Source organism: Erpetoichthys calabaricus, chromosome 10, assembly GCF_900747795.2.
Source record: "Erpetoichthys calabaricus chromosome 10, fErpCal1.3, whole genome shotgun sequence".
NCBI classification, from domain to species: Eukaryota; Metazoa; Chordata; class Cladistia; order Polypteriformes; family Polypteridae; genus Erpetoichthys; species Erpetoichthys calabaricus.
Window position 1 is genome coordinate 43,086,121 of NC_041403.2, and position 14,966 is coordinate 43,101,086.

Sequence of the window (14,966 nt, forward strand, 5' to 3'; positions counted from 1 at the left end):
ATCAGTTCATACTGTTTAATTAATTGTTGAGATGCATCAGAATTCAGATTATTAAAATTTAACTAAACTAATTCATATCTCTAGGCAACAAATGAAGACAGTGTATAATGAAGTAATTTTCCCTAGGAAATAACACATTTGTATTTGCATGCGAGGCAAGTCTGAAACACATCCTAAAACTCAAGACTGATGAATGCTACTAGTCATAACTGGCAGACAGAATGCACAAAGGAGCCAGATCTCTACATGAAAATTTAGTTTATTCCTATTATCTGAACGTATGAAAATGATCATTTATCCAGCCAGGTTTGTGCAGTATCATTTCATTTACTTTTAGAAGCTGAAAATGTACATTATATATTTACAAACAGATAAAATAGCAAACACCAACTATAGCAACCTGAAATATGATTCACTGGGAGATATTTGAGCTAAAAATAATCGATTATAATTTTAAAGCATTAAATTACAAAAATGCAACAATTACTAAAGAGATATTTCCATACCCATTTAACTCTAAAGTTACACAATGGGCCACTATTCAAAAAATAATGAAAATAATTTTTTTTGACATTTTTGCATTGTGTCCAATAATGATTAATTGCTTCAGTGGGACAGTAAAAAAGATTTTCTGCTTTGTCAGATGGTCAGACACCTATACTCTGATCCCTGGAACACACAGAAAAACAGACAGAGCATGGCTCATGTCCAAAGTGTCTGCTCTATTAATTATCAAACTGTTACTTAGGGAACAGCTTTGGCAGACTAAATCCACAGCACAAAACTGTGAGATAACCCAGACATCTGCTTTCAGTCATCTATTTTATTTAATTAAAAAATAAATAAATAAATAAAAAAAATATATATATATAAAAAAAAAAAAAATATATATATATATATATATATATATATATATATATATATATATATATATATACACACATATACAGTGGAACCTCTAGATACGAGTTTAATTCATTCCAGCACTGAGCTTGTATAGCGAATTTCTCGTATCTAGAACAAACTTCCCCATTGAAAATAATGGAAATCCAGTTAATCCGTTCCGCACCCCAAATATATTAACATAAAAATCAATTTTCCTAACAAATAACACTGATAAATTATATATACTGTAGTCTACCTTTAATAAATAACACTGGTAAATAATATAACTGATTATTAAAAGAATCAAAACAGGTGTACAAAGTGCAGTAGAGCATTCAATAAATCTTTAAATAAATAATCCTTAAAACAGTTGTGAAGTGGAGGTTTAAAATACACAAGAATAACAATCCTTTAACACGAGGTTAAAACGTCAAAAGGATGCAGTCTTTAAAAAACAGATGACAATCCCCGGTGCTTCTTCTCTGTTAGTGTCTCACCTGCGGGCTCTGCAACAAGCGAGACACTCTAAATGCAGCTGACCTTCTCTACACCATCCTGCTTCAGCTGTTTGGCTCGCCTGTTCAGCTACACGCGAGCCTGCACTCGCTCGCTCGCTCTCCCGCACCGACTTCCTACTACTGCTGCCTGCCTGCCTGCCTGCCGCAACCTCCGTTCTCTCTCCTCTCTTTTCTTTTACTTCTTCTCCCCCTTAACAGGCTCGCGCTTCTCTATATATGCGGGGAGGACATGGCAGCTGCAGCCCATCAGCCACAGGAACAATCATGGATGTGGGCAGTTTCCCACCTGTGCACTTAAGTGAGAAACGCAGACACCGCAGATCGCGGCTCGCAACTGCTACCACGCCCCCTCACTAAGCCGCGAGCTATACCCACAGCCTGGCTCGTGGCTCGTTACGCGAGCCAATGCTCGCATTTAGATCTGAATTTTTCGCTCATACTTTCCTCGTATTTTGAATTTCTCGTATACAGAGGTGATCGTATCTCGAGGTTCCACTGTATATATAATTTTTTTTTTTTTTTCATAAAAGGATTCCAATTGTCTTTCAATATTGCTAATTACAGGATCTGGAAGTGGAGAAAGGTCTAATATGATTTCCCTTGACTTCAGTCTTTATATCATAACATAACTGAATTTCCAATGGGCACTTAGCCTTTTGACATTCATTATATGAATATACTGTACTGTATAATAAATATTTACATGCATAGAAACATATAGAAATACATATGTGTAGGTGTATTAAAAAGTGAATATTTTAACCCATATTTTTGTAAATTGGTATACATGTAAATATGTGCATCTTTTAGCATTTTGATTAATACCAACTATTAACATATAATTTTAATTAACTCATTAATTCATCCTAACTACAGTATATAATTAACAAAAATGAAAATAAAGTTTTAAGTTTTCAATATTGGCATTAGATGAGTGGTAAAGAACATGTGTCTTCTGGATTATATTGCCCTCAAGACCTTAAGTTAATTGATTCCAAAGCACATGTTCAACACGCAGCCTCTAAAAATTTGCTATAGAATTTAAATTTAATTTGTCACTTGGAATGTTCTGTCTGTACGTAAAAACTACAATAGCTATCTCATCCAAACACTGCAGACCACCCTAAGACCCAAAGCAAAAGGGGATGATCTAGTATTGGAACATTTTATCCACAAGAGTACAGTATGTGTATATTTTTGATTCACTGTTACAAAATTCACTCATTTTTATCTGCCATGAAGTACAATGACTTGGCTTTAAAACTTCACCAGCAATGTAGAAAGAAATGTTCAGGCATTCTCTGTTCATGATGTGCTCATTCCCAAATCTGTACAATGGCACTTCGTGGCAAATTACATTACTACCATGAATCATTTTTTTTTGTTAATTCTTGATACACCAGTGTCTGATGGCTGTAAAGGAGTTTCAGGTTAAATATATCATTGCATCATGTTAGCCATTGAACTAAAACTGAAAACCTACAAATATTCTGCTCTTGGTGTTCTATAATTGATGCTGATGAGAACTCATTTAACTTTGCCCTTTGGTGGTTATATTCTGTGGCAAAATAATACTGTATACTGGTAGATGAGTGATGTTGTTTTATGACATTATTCAGCTGACACTTTATCATCATTGGAGCTGGTAGCCCTGTACAATGTGCAACGCAGCGTCTCTCCAACACTCAGTCACGCGAGGTTTCCTGGAGGCCAGTGTTGGAGAACATTACTTTTAAAAATAGCTTAAGTTACATTATTCATTACATACAGAAAAGTTAACTACATATCTTCTTATATAATATGCTACCGTGGCTGTTCGTTTGTCTGTCCAGGATTTTAAATCCCCTGTAGCTCGCAAACCGTTTCACCTATTGACCTGAAATTTGGTACACATATACTACATGACGTCTACTATCCGCTTTCGGGTGATGATTTTAATTACTCTTTTTATTTTTATTGTATTGTAGGATCAACTCTCAGCGGTCGTGCGACGCATGCATACATGCACCGTTCTCATTCCCAACCACCTTCGTGGTCACTTCCCTACCTTTTCATATCTTAAATCATTCTTGAGGCAGATTGAAGACTTAATTTTTCACTTAAGCTGGCACTTAAGAAAAACGTTCTAAGTAATTGCAACACAAAAACTAACTTAATCAGTTTTAACGCGAAAAGATGCAGACGGAAGAAGAGAAGCAGAGGGCCGCTAGGGTGGAGAAAAGAAGAGCTGCTCAGGAAACAGCAAGCACATCATCCTCTGAGCAAACGAATGGTAAACGTACAGAGAAATACTATGAAAACTAGGAATGCTCAAGTCAAGTGTATTCACTGCATGTTATCATGCAGTGTGCCGTTACTGGTATTATATAATTACCTATTACAAAATATTCTGCATTACAAACAGTTTGTTAGTTTTGTATTTTTTTTTTCTTCTTTTTTTATGAAAACAGCATATTACACTGGCCAGCATTTGACATTAAAATGTTATACCCAATATGAACTTTCAAGAAACCAGACCAGAAACAGAGCCAAATTTGATCATTTTCTTGTGTTATATAAATATTTGTGGTCCCTCATATGCTATGAAGTAAATAACATCCATCATCTTTTTCCATCCCCAAGCGAGCCACAGAAGAATCATGGTATGAACACTGGCTGCTGCACCACCCGATCACACTGTTTCAACATATCTATAGCTAATAGATGGGTCAAAACTAAACTGACACCTTATTTACAGGTTTCTGTTACTAGATGGCCCACAGTACACTGTTCTGCTTGGCTGTGCAATTGAGCCAAGCAAAGGACCAACATATAGTCCACATTTGCTTATTGCCTTACACACAAGTTGTGCTGCAATAATCAATGTTTCCTTGTAACCCTCAATTGGGAAGATTATATTGATCCCTCGGCACAAGCAAAATATAAACTTACAATTTAGTTCACATTTTTTCCATTGATTTAATGCTATGCATGTGCTTAACCTCTCCCTAACTTGCCTAGATGGCCTAAGCACACAGGTGTGCTATGTTACCAAATAAACTTTGCAATACTTCTGCAAAATAATATAAAAATATTTTTAGAAGCGTCAGGAATAAGCTTTGGTAGCAATGTATGTCTGTAATTTTTTAAGTAACACAGGTATTTTTACTTCAATAAAACTAGTGCTGCATTGGATTACTCATTATTTTAAAAAGTGATCTAACTACGTAACACGAACGTGTTACCCCAAACACTGCTGGAGTCTAACTCCTTTCACAGCTAACCTCCAATTCTGCTGCTGCTGCTCTGTCCTTCCAAGGACTACATGGAGTTCACCTTCAATGACTAATCAGTCTCTTCCATAGATTACTACTTAATTGACCTTTTCTTTGTCACATCCACTGCCTGCAGATTCACTTTGCTAACTCCTCATCAAACCACTCACTTGGAGTCAGAGGCAATAAATCTGTCTTTTAATACAATACTACAGTTACAATTTAACTGTACTCACTGATATAAATAATGTACTACGTCTTGTTTCACAATTAGAGGTACACTGTTTCAGATTGTGACAATATACAGTATGAAGTAAAAAGTCCAGACATTTATAGCATAAATCCAGATTGGGATGTTATGGATTCCATCTCTTCAACACAGACTTGAAAATTTATTGTTGCGTCACCCGGCACAGGGTGTAAAATTAATCACTTTCAAGATTAAACATTTACAATATTTAATAAAAACATTGGCCAGTCATTCCTTCTTAATGAATTGCATGAGAAAAAAAATGTTCTTGGGAATACCAACACCTTTCATGTATCCACACCTTTTTTTTTTTTTTTTTTTTTTAAATGTGCGTGCAATGACTAAAATCATTACAGGTGTAGCAACTAGACATCTGTGTCACCATTTCCACTTACTTGTTAAACAATGGGGAAGGCATCCTTATTCATGACTATACATGTCTCTCTGTGAAAGTAAGGAGGAGTCTTACTACCCTCTTGCAATGCCAAAGTATAAAAAGGTTATACTTTAAAATGCACAAGCACTGGGTACATATGAATATACTTTTAAATGCATGGAAGAGTCTGGAACTGGATGTATCTCTCACTACCTTATGACATGAATATAAATACAGCCAATAGTCACTATAATATTATCACCTTATCAGCTGGGTATATTATATCCAGCCTCTAGTGGAATAAGAAGATTCAGAAAAAGAATAGATCAATGCAAGTTAATGTGTACTTTTTAAATTGTACAATCACTATATCACACCATTTCAACATATCTGTAACTTCTGAATATTGTTACACTAGATTAGAGAACTTATCCAAATATAACATAGGTTTAGTATCCCCATTATTAGTAAAAATAACTTATTTACTTTATTTCCATAACAATGTCCAATGTATGGAATGTGGTTTGGTGCAGCTCTTACAAATAGTATATTAATGCAAACAAGAAGCTTAAAGATAATAGTAAGTATAAAATGTCAAAAAAGCTTATAAACAACAAGTTTAATAAAAAACACACTTAGATATGTTCATTGGATTATTGTAGATAACTCTCAAGGTCAAGAGTTAATGCTTCTCATAGAATGTTGGTAAAATCTAATAGTTATAGTCTTCACAGAAGAAAACTAGAAAAATGGAAAGTGAACAGAGAGTCATGCTGTTGAAGTATTCCAGAAATTATCATAGTGGCTTTACTTTCAGTCTGGATGCACAGTGATGTGGTGACAAGTAATTATTTAAAAGCATTGCACACCACCCTCTTTAGCCGATTCCAGTCCTAAGCAAACATACTCCCATACCAAACTAAGATGGACAAGGTCAAAATGTACTCAGTAACAAAGAAGATAAGGGTCATCACTGCCTGTCTCATTGTGAACTTTTTTAACTGTCTTAGAAATAACAGCTTTTTGACAAATATTAAATAACAGATATATCCTGTGTTAAAGTTCTGGAAATAGTGGTGTCTAGCAAATTGAAATTCTTCACTAACTCTAAAACCTGGGCATTGATATATGAAGTTGACAGTGGCCCTTTGTCTCAAAGTTCACGATCAATAATGTTTTTTCCAATTTACTTTTATATTAGTAACGCTATACCATTTGAACAGGTACTTTTGCTTGTGCTGTACAAAGACTCATTATAGTTTGCAATGAGATCCACAAGATAGATAGATAGATAGATAGATAGATAGATAGATAGATAGATAGATAGATAGATAGATAGATAGATAGATAGATAGATACTTTATTAATCCCAATGGGAAATTCAGAGAAACAGTGTCAACAAACTTTGCCATTATCATACAATCTATATGTGTACAATGAATACAAGAATGATAATTAGATGCAATTCTGAGGGGCTTAAAGACAACTTTTACCTTCACCAGTTGATTTTCCTCAGAAAGAAGTTCTAATAGACAAAAACAGAAGGACGAATTGATATGCCCTGTCTAGCAATTTGTTAAAAAGCTTGACATAATTGTGTACAATATGATTCTAGATGTTGAAGAAGCTCATGAAGGCACAAGGACATTATGTTCTCCACTGACACTTTAGAAAGGAAGTTGGGTGTGCATTGTTTAAATACCTTCATTATGACCTTTATGATTCAATTTTCCAAACTTTGTAAGCAGGAAAGAAAATGCTCAACTTTCAGAGGAAAGTGTTGCGCCACCCAATTATTCCTAACACAGTTTAACCAATACTCTACTCAATTCATTTAATGCAAACACAGTCAAATTCTAAATTGGAAATCAGGAAATGCTGGGACTACTACTTCCTCCAAAGCAGTGCGGGTGATTTCCTCTTTGCTTTATTAATACAATGGAGGAGCTTTTAGCTCAGTTCCCTAGTAATATACCCGTGGTTTTCTACCAAAGTTTTGTTGCAAAATTGATAAAAACTTGTGAAATGGGGATAGGGATTTACTTCAAATGCATCAGTCCCAGGATGCATTTTCCATTTACTCTAGCTGCCCTTTGAACCTAACCACTGATTATTCTTTCAGATAATGCATTTGCATTCAGTGAATAATACTGGAAATGTGGAAAAGAATAATCTTTCTCAGGCAGTAAGCCAGCATTTTTAAATTTCATGACTTTCATGGCAAATTTATGACTTCACACCCCGGAACATTTATATAATTTGAATAACTCCCAATGAAGAATTAAAAAAATAGTTTAATTATTGGCATATTAGAAAAATGATTTAGTATTATAATGGATTGAGAAGTCACCCTTCACTTGCACTAGAGTACATGACTAAATCAACTCTGTAAAGTACTTTAATACATCTGTAAGCAATTTTTCTTTTTTAACTGATAGGTTGGGTTTTCTTGTGTATACAGGTACTAAAATCCGTCTTTACAAAGAATGAACATCTACAAAACTTATTGAGCAAAATGCAATAACAAACTACATCATTTATACAATAAAGTAACAAAAATAGCTAATAGGATTACAAAAAGCAAGTACTAATAAGATACAATAAAATACTAGGATAAATACTGAGAAATTTTAACAGAAATTCACCAAAAACTTTTAACAGATCAAATAGAACTACAAAGTAAAACTATTAAGAACAGTGTATGGCAAACAAAGTACACGATTAATGAATAAATTTAGGACTATGCTCCCACAGCTTGCAGTTCATATTAGTGTACACTAGAGCATTGTTACCTCTGTAACAGTGAAACAATACTTATCAAACATGAGACAACAATTATAAAGCCAGAGAGAACAGATAATGCTTTACTTTCTTTGAAGACAGGTTCTCTTTAAAAACTGTTATATATGAGTATAGCATCAAGTCAATGAAACTTCTAGGATATTGATCTGGTCAGTTAAGTAGCAGAGGGGGTTGTTAATCAGTTTAAGCTGCTTTGGTGTTAATGAAATTAACAACAGGTGCACTATATGGGCAACAATGAGACGACCCCCAAAACAAGACTGGTTTAACAGGTGGAGGCCACTGACATTTTTCCCTCTTCATCTGTTTTTTCACTAGTTTTGCATTTGGCTACAGTCAGTGTCGCGATACTTGGACCCTACTGAGGTTGCACAGGTAGCCCAACTTCTCCAGAATAGCACATCAATACGTGTCATTGCCAGAAGGTTTGCTCTGTCTCCCAGCACAGTCTCAAGGGAATGGAGGAGATTCCAGGAAACAGGCAGTTACTCTAGGAGAGCTGGACAGGGCCGTAGAAGGTCCTTAACCCATCAGCAGTACTGGTAACTGCTACTTTGGGCAAGGAAGAACAGGATGAGCACTGCCAGAGCCCAACAAAATGACCTCCAGCAGGCCACTGGTGTGAATGTCTCTGACCAAACAATCAGAAACAGACTTCTGACGTCTTCTAGTGGTCCCTGTGCTTACTGCCCGGCTCTGTGGAGCTCGATTGGCATTTGACACAGAAAACCAGAATTGGGAGGTCCACCGCTGGCACCCTGTGCTTTTTACAGATGAGAGCAGGTTCACCCTGAGCACATGTGACAGACATGAAAGGATCCGGAGAAGCCGTGGACAACATTATGCTGCCTGTAACATTGTTCAGCATGACCGGTTTGGTGGTGGGTCAGTGATGGTCTGGGAAGGCATATCCATGGAGGGAAGCACAGACCTCTACAGGTCTACAGGTGTTTTGGTCCATCTGACACTGCCAGGTTGTACCTCAAACTGTCCAGGAGCTCAGTGATGCCCTGGTCCAGATCTGGGAGGACACCATATGTCATCTCATTAAGAGAATGCCCCGACGTCAGGCATGCATACAAGCATGTGGGGGCCATACAAACTACCGAGTACGATTTTGAGTTGCTTCAATGAAATTTCGGAAAAATGGACTAGCCTGGCGCATCATTTTTTCACATTGATTTTCAGGGGGTCTTTGAATTCAGCCCTCTGTAGGTTGATAATTAACATTTCCATCAAACAATGTGGCATCCTTTCGTTCCTAATACATTACCTAGTCTATATCAGTATAGATATACAGCATGTTGTTTTTTTCCCATTGAGATCTGATGTGTTTTCAAAGTGTTTGTTTAATTTTTTTGAGCAGTTTATAAATTAACAAAATAAATCATTGGATTTTTTTTCTCCATGAGCTTAGAAGGAATGATAGCCCAATTTCAAAAATTAATTCACTTCTGCCTAGCAAAAAGATTTAAATTCATACTTAAAGACAAGGCACATACTATAGTATATGGCATTAAGAAAACAGAGTGAGTAACAGAACAAGGATAGTGATATTTTCACTTTAATCTTTTTATCAGTATGTAATAAAATGATAGACAGCCAATTCACCCATTTCCACGAAACTATCTTATGTACCAAGCCTATCCCTGACACTGACTTACATCATAGTGCTCCAAAGTAGCTCAGTATTTTAAGAGAAACTGAGATGATCTTGATAAATTTATTTTAAAAATATATAGCATTTAACAAAGGCACATCAAAATCTCACATACTAACTAAGGCATGGTGATTTGGACTTTTTAGTACAATCAATATTTGAAGGCAGTATAAAAAGAATAGACACAGAGACCAAGCATTAGTTATGAATGACAAAACAGAGATCATGAATTTAAAGAATGTTTCTTAAAGGATGGAAAGGGAAAAAAGTTTAAAAGGATATTATACTGCCAAAAGAGAATTATTTAGGAATCTGTTAAAAGAATCATGCTGTTATGTAACAATTGTTCCTTTATATTGAACTAATACCACAACCATTTTCCACACAAGGAAAACATATCTTTTTATGATATCTGAATATGTAGCTTTCTTCAGTATAAAGCTATATAAGCATGGAATTAAGCATAAGCTCTATCCAGACAACTTAAAAAATCAGATACAAATGTAAATGACTGCAGTTTTAAAAAAGTTTTAAGATAGCTTTTTAAATATTTGTGAGCACTATATACAATAAAACATCGATTATCCACCACTCAGTTAACTGTTGGTATCTATTAATCCATCCATCCATTTTCCAACCCGCTGAATCCGAACACAGGGTCACGGGGGTCTGCTGGAGCCAATCCCAGCCAACACAGGGCACAAGGCAGGAACCAATCCCGGGCAGGGTGCCAACCCACCGCAGATCTATTAATCGTCAGGGTCAAAGAAAAAAAAAATTGTGCACACAACCGCCTTCCTATTATTGTACTACTACTGCTGTGCGGTATGCTACAAGCTATGCACACTGGAACAACTCTCCCTTGTGCTTGTGCGTAGTGTCCTTCCCCAGCACCACGTGTCATGCAGCATTTTGAAATCACATTGTCAGTTAGGTAACTTAAGTTTTAATAGCATTTTGTAGCTTTTCTCTTTTGTTATAATTATTCTACTACACATTGTTATGGCTGATAAACATAAGCATTGGTGGTTGGAATTGTCACAAAAAATTGAAATTATTAAACATTTATAAAACGGAAAAAGAGCTTCAAGTATTGCTTCAATTTATAGAGCAGGAAGAACAACAGTGAACGATATAAAGCATGATGCTGACAAAAGTGAAAAATATGATGAAAATGGAAACCACTGACGGTAATTTTATTCTGTATTAATGTACTAATGTTAATGTTCTTCTGTACTGTTCTGATTATCTCAAGGCATAACGTGAGCTACCACAGCTATGCTGATGACACATAACTGTATTTATCAATAGTGCCTGATGACCCCGACTCTCGTCTCACTGACACAATGTCTTATTTGCATTTCTGAATGGATAAGTACTAATTTTCTCAAACTAAATAAGGAGAAATCGGAAATCTTAGTGATTGGCACAAAAGGATATAATGAGGGTATTAGAAATTAGGCTTAAAAAACAGAGGTAAATAATTTAGGGGTAATTATTAACTCTGACCTAAATTTTAAAATCACATATTAATCAGATTACTAGTATAGCATTTTTTTCACTTAAGAAATATAGCAAAAATTAGACCCCTTAAAAATTTGCAAGATGCTGAAAAATTAGTTCACGCTTTTTTTTTTTTAGTCAACTAGATTACTGTAATGCACTCCTCTCTGGACTATCCAAAAAATACATCACTCGATCCTGTGCTATTTAGAATTGACTTTAAAATACTGCTAATAGTTTACAAAGCCTTAAATAATCTTGCTCCATCCTATATCTCAGAATGCCTTTCACCTTACACTCCAAATCGTAACCTTAGGTCTTCTGATGAGTGTTTGCTTATAATTCCAAAAGCTATACTTAAAAGAAGTGGTGAGGCAGCCTTCTGCAGTTATGCACCTAAAATCTGGAATAGCTTACCGATAAGAAATTTGCCAGGTTAAAAACTGCTAAAACCCCATTATTTTAACATGGCATTCTCATAGCTTTATTTTAGTGTAACCCTGATATTCTGTATATGCATTGAATTATTTTTTTTCATGGCTCCGAAATCCGTACTAACCCCTACTTTCTCTACTGTTCTATTTCTGGTTTTCTGTGGGTGGCGAACTGCACCGCCAAAACCACCTGATCAAAGCACCATGCAGTCCCTACATTAACGGATTGAAGGCCAGAGGTCAACATGGCCATCATCATCCAATTCTGCCATGTGAAGCCTGAAAACCATGAGGACTGATTTAGATCATTGATGTTAGGTAGAATGCCTGTTGGGGGCTCTGCGGTCTCATGGCCCCCAGCAGATTGTTTTCTTCTTCTCCAGCCCTCTGGAGTTTTTTTTTTTTTTTTTTTCGTTTTTCTGTCCTCCCTGGTCATCGGACCTTACTGGGTGAGCAGAAAAGGGTGGAATACTGTAAGTGATGGGACTGAGTGAAGGGCTTCTGTTCTGTAAGGGGTGGAAACGCCTCTTAGGAGATGAGTGATAGGAGAAGTTAGGAGAAAAAGGAAATGTGGCAGAAGGACGTTTGAGCAGGGAGTCAGGAGCAGGTGTGCTCATAACTGAGGAACATACGTGGATGCATAACACCTCATCACTAATCAAGAAAACCCAGCAGAGACTACACTTCCTGAGGCGGCTGAAGCGAGCAAGTCTTCCCCCTTCCATCCTCACCATGTTCTACAGAGGCACCATTGAGAGTGTTCTGACCAGCTGCATCACTGTCTGGTATGGCAACTGCAATATATTCGATCGCCAGTGACTGTAAAGGATAGTGAAGACAGCAGAGAACATTATTGGGGTGCCTCTCCCTTCACTACAGGACATATTTCACAAGTGCAGTGTCCGCAAGGTCTGCAGCATTGTGCAGGACCCCTTACACCCCTCACATGGACTTTTCACACTTCTGCCATCCAAGAGAAGATACTGCAGCATCAAAGCCAGATCTGCCAGGCTGCAGGAGAGTTTGTACCCCCAAGCTGTTAGACTCCTTAACACCATGCTGCCCCCTGGGAATTTCCACACTGCCTCAACCACCTCGAAAAACAGAACTTTAATACATGCGAGCCACTTTCCTGCAAAGAATAGTGTGCATGTAGAAAAGAACTGAAAATCTCATACTGACCTTTAAGTATTTTGACACTCTTGATATCCTTCTGCTGTGAAACATTCTGACCTGTCATTGTTTACACGTCTTAAACAACTATCATACACTGATAATTTCTGTATTATCTATATCTATTATTTATTATTTATTTATTATATTACATATCTTACACATCAATATTGCTGCTACTTCTTTGTCTTGTCTTTGCACAATGTCTTGTCTCATTTGTGTTTTAATTTTAAATTTAAATTTTAATTCTATTTTTAATTTATTATTTGCATGTCATGTTGTTACACTGTGGACCCTGAACTTTGAAATTTCGTCTATCTGTATACTTGTATATGGTTGAGGTGACAATAAAGTTCACTTTGACTTCGACTTGATCTGCCACAACCTCGGTCCCGACCCTTGACAGATAAACGAGATTTTACTACTACTGTAGTAGTAGGAGATTTTACTACTACTGTAATAGTATTATAATAAGTTGCCAAGGTGACACCAAAAGTGAATATTACAAATTTATAATTAACAAAATTAGACTAAAATTTCAAAAATAGATAATTGTGAAAAATAATATTTTTAGTATTAGTAAAATACCTAGTAATGTCAGAGATACAGAACTTATATATAAAGTATACATTTTGTTTTCAAATGTTTGTCAAAATCAGTAAGCCCCATGAAAGACTCAATCTATCCTAATTTATCTGGTTTTAATAGTATTACCCAATTCTGAACATCAGAGCTGGTCAATCCATTAGGTGACACAGGCAGCCTCATCTGAGGAGCACTATGAGGGAAAGGTTATCGAACTCTGATGATATTGAGTTGGCAATCTTACCTGTTAGGTGCTACTTATGAAAGTAGAAGTGCATATGCTCCATATACCAAAGAGTGGTCACTTCTTGAAGTCCATGGTATATACACAAAGGGGTGCCTTTTGTGCTATTGAACGGGTGCACACAATCTTCTGAGGGAAATGTCATACATTTACTGTTTTTAAAGAAAGTGCTTGGGATGGAAGTGAAGCTACAGCCTATTGTGACAACATCAAGTGCAAGCAAGGCAGGAAGCAACTAATCAAAAGGCAGAGTTACACACACTCGCACACATACACTAACTCATACTGGCTGATTTAAAGTTACCACTCAGCACAATACGGGCATCTTTGAGATTCTGATGGAAAATGCAAGAATGCAAAGAAAAAACTGGGAGGTGGGAGCAATAAAGGACAGAGGCACCAAAACCCAATGATCCCAATGTAGGGCTTCAGAGTGTCAAGGCCTACCTCAGGCCCATCTGAATAAAGCGGATATTTCATCCTGTATAAGATGCTAGTCCACCTCAAAAAAAGCTATTGTACATAACTATGTTGGAGGAAATTTGAGCACCCAGTAAGAACCACTGTACACACAGGGAGAATATATCAATTTTACACTTGCTGTGAGGGAAGCAAGATTCAGGAATAGGACTCTGGAAGTACTGCGGCCTCAGCCTGCCACATAAATATATCCATTAAAATACAGTTAAAAAAGTGATTATGCTGAAAATGACTCTTTAACTATCTTTAACTAGGAACTATCTGATATCAGACAAAAATGAATGCATGCACAGCTTTGACTTCCTCTGAAAAATGATATAAAAGAGGTTGCAATCAGTGTTTCTCAGAAATTTGAGCCAAGTGTTTTACCATCATAATATGATGTCTAAACTGATCTTACATAATGGAAAATTACTTTTGGCTTATTTTATATGAAAGGCTATATAGTCTGAAACATGTGAACAGTCAATATCTTAATAACCTTTAATTAGGGTGAAAATTAAAACTAAAACCAAAATAAATGCTGCTTAACAAGCAAACAGTGACAAAGCATAAGGACAAAAGCCAATGCTTTACATTCCAAGAAGCAGGAAAAGTCTTTATCAGTAAAACAATCTTGGAAAAGCCCTTGCTGGCCAGCATGTTTCAGAACAAAAAAAAAATCAACTTCCATTCAACTTCTCTTATTTTCTCCTTTTATAATCTATCTTTTCAAGCCAAGCTATTCCTCAAACACATACCATTAAACAGCAACCAGCTTGTTTTTACCTTAACACTTTTTTTTTTTTTGCATTTTAATGAC

The 14,966-nt window shown here is 36.2% G+C and overlaps 1 protein-coding gene across 3 annotated transcripts in view; it reads right to left on the bottom strand.

Moving 5' to 3' along the window:
- The window catches only part of alg14 (ALG14 UDP-N-acetylglucosaminyltransferase subunit), a 286,344-nt gene that overhangs the window by 242,940 nt on the left and 28,438 nt on the right, over window positions 1-14,966 (bottom strand). The gene's annotated exons all lie outside the window — the stretch shown is intronic.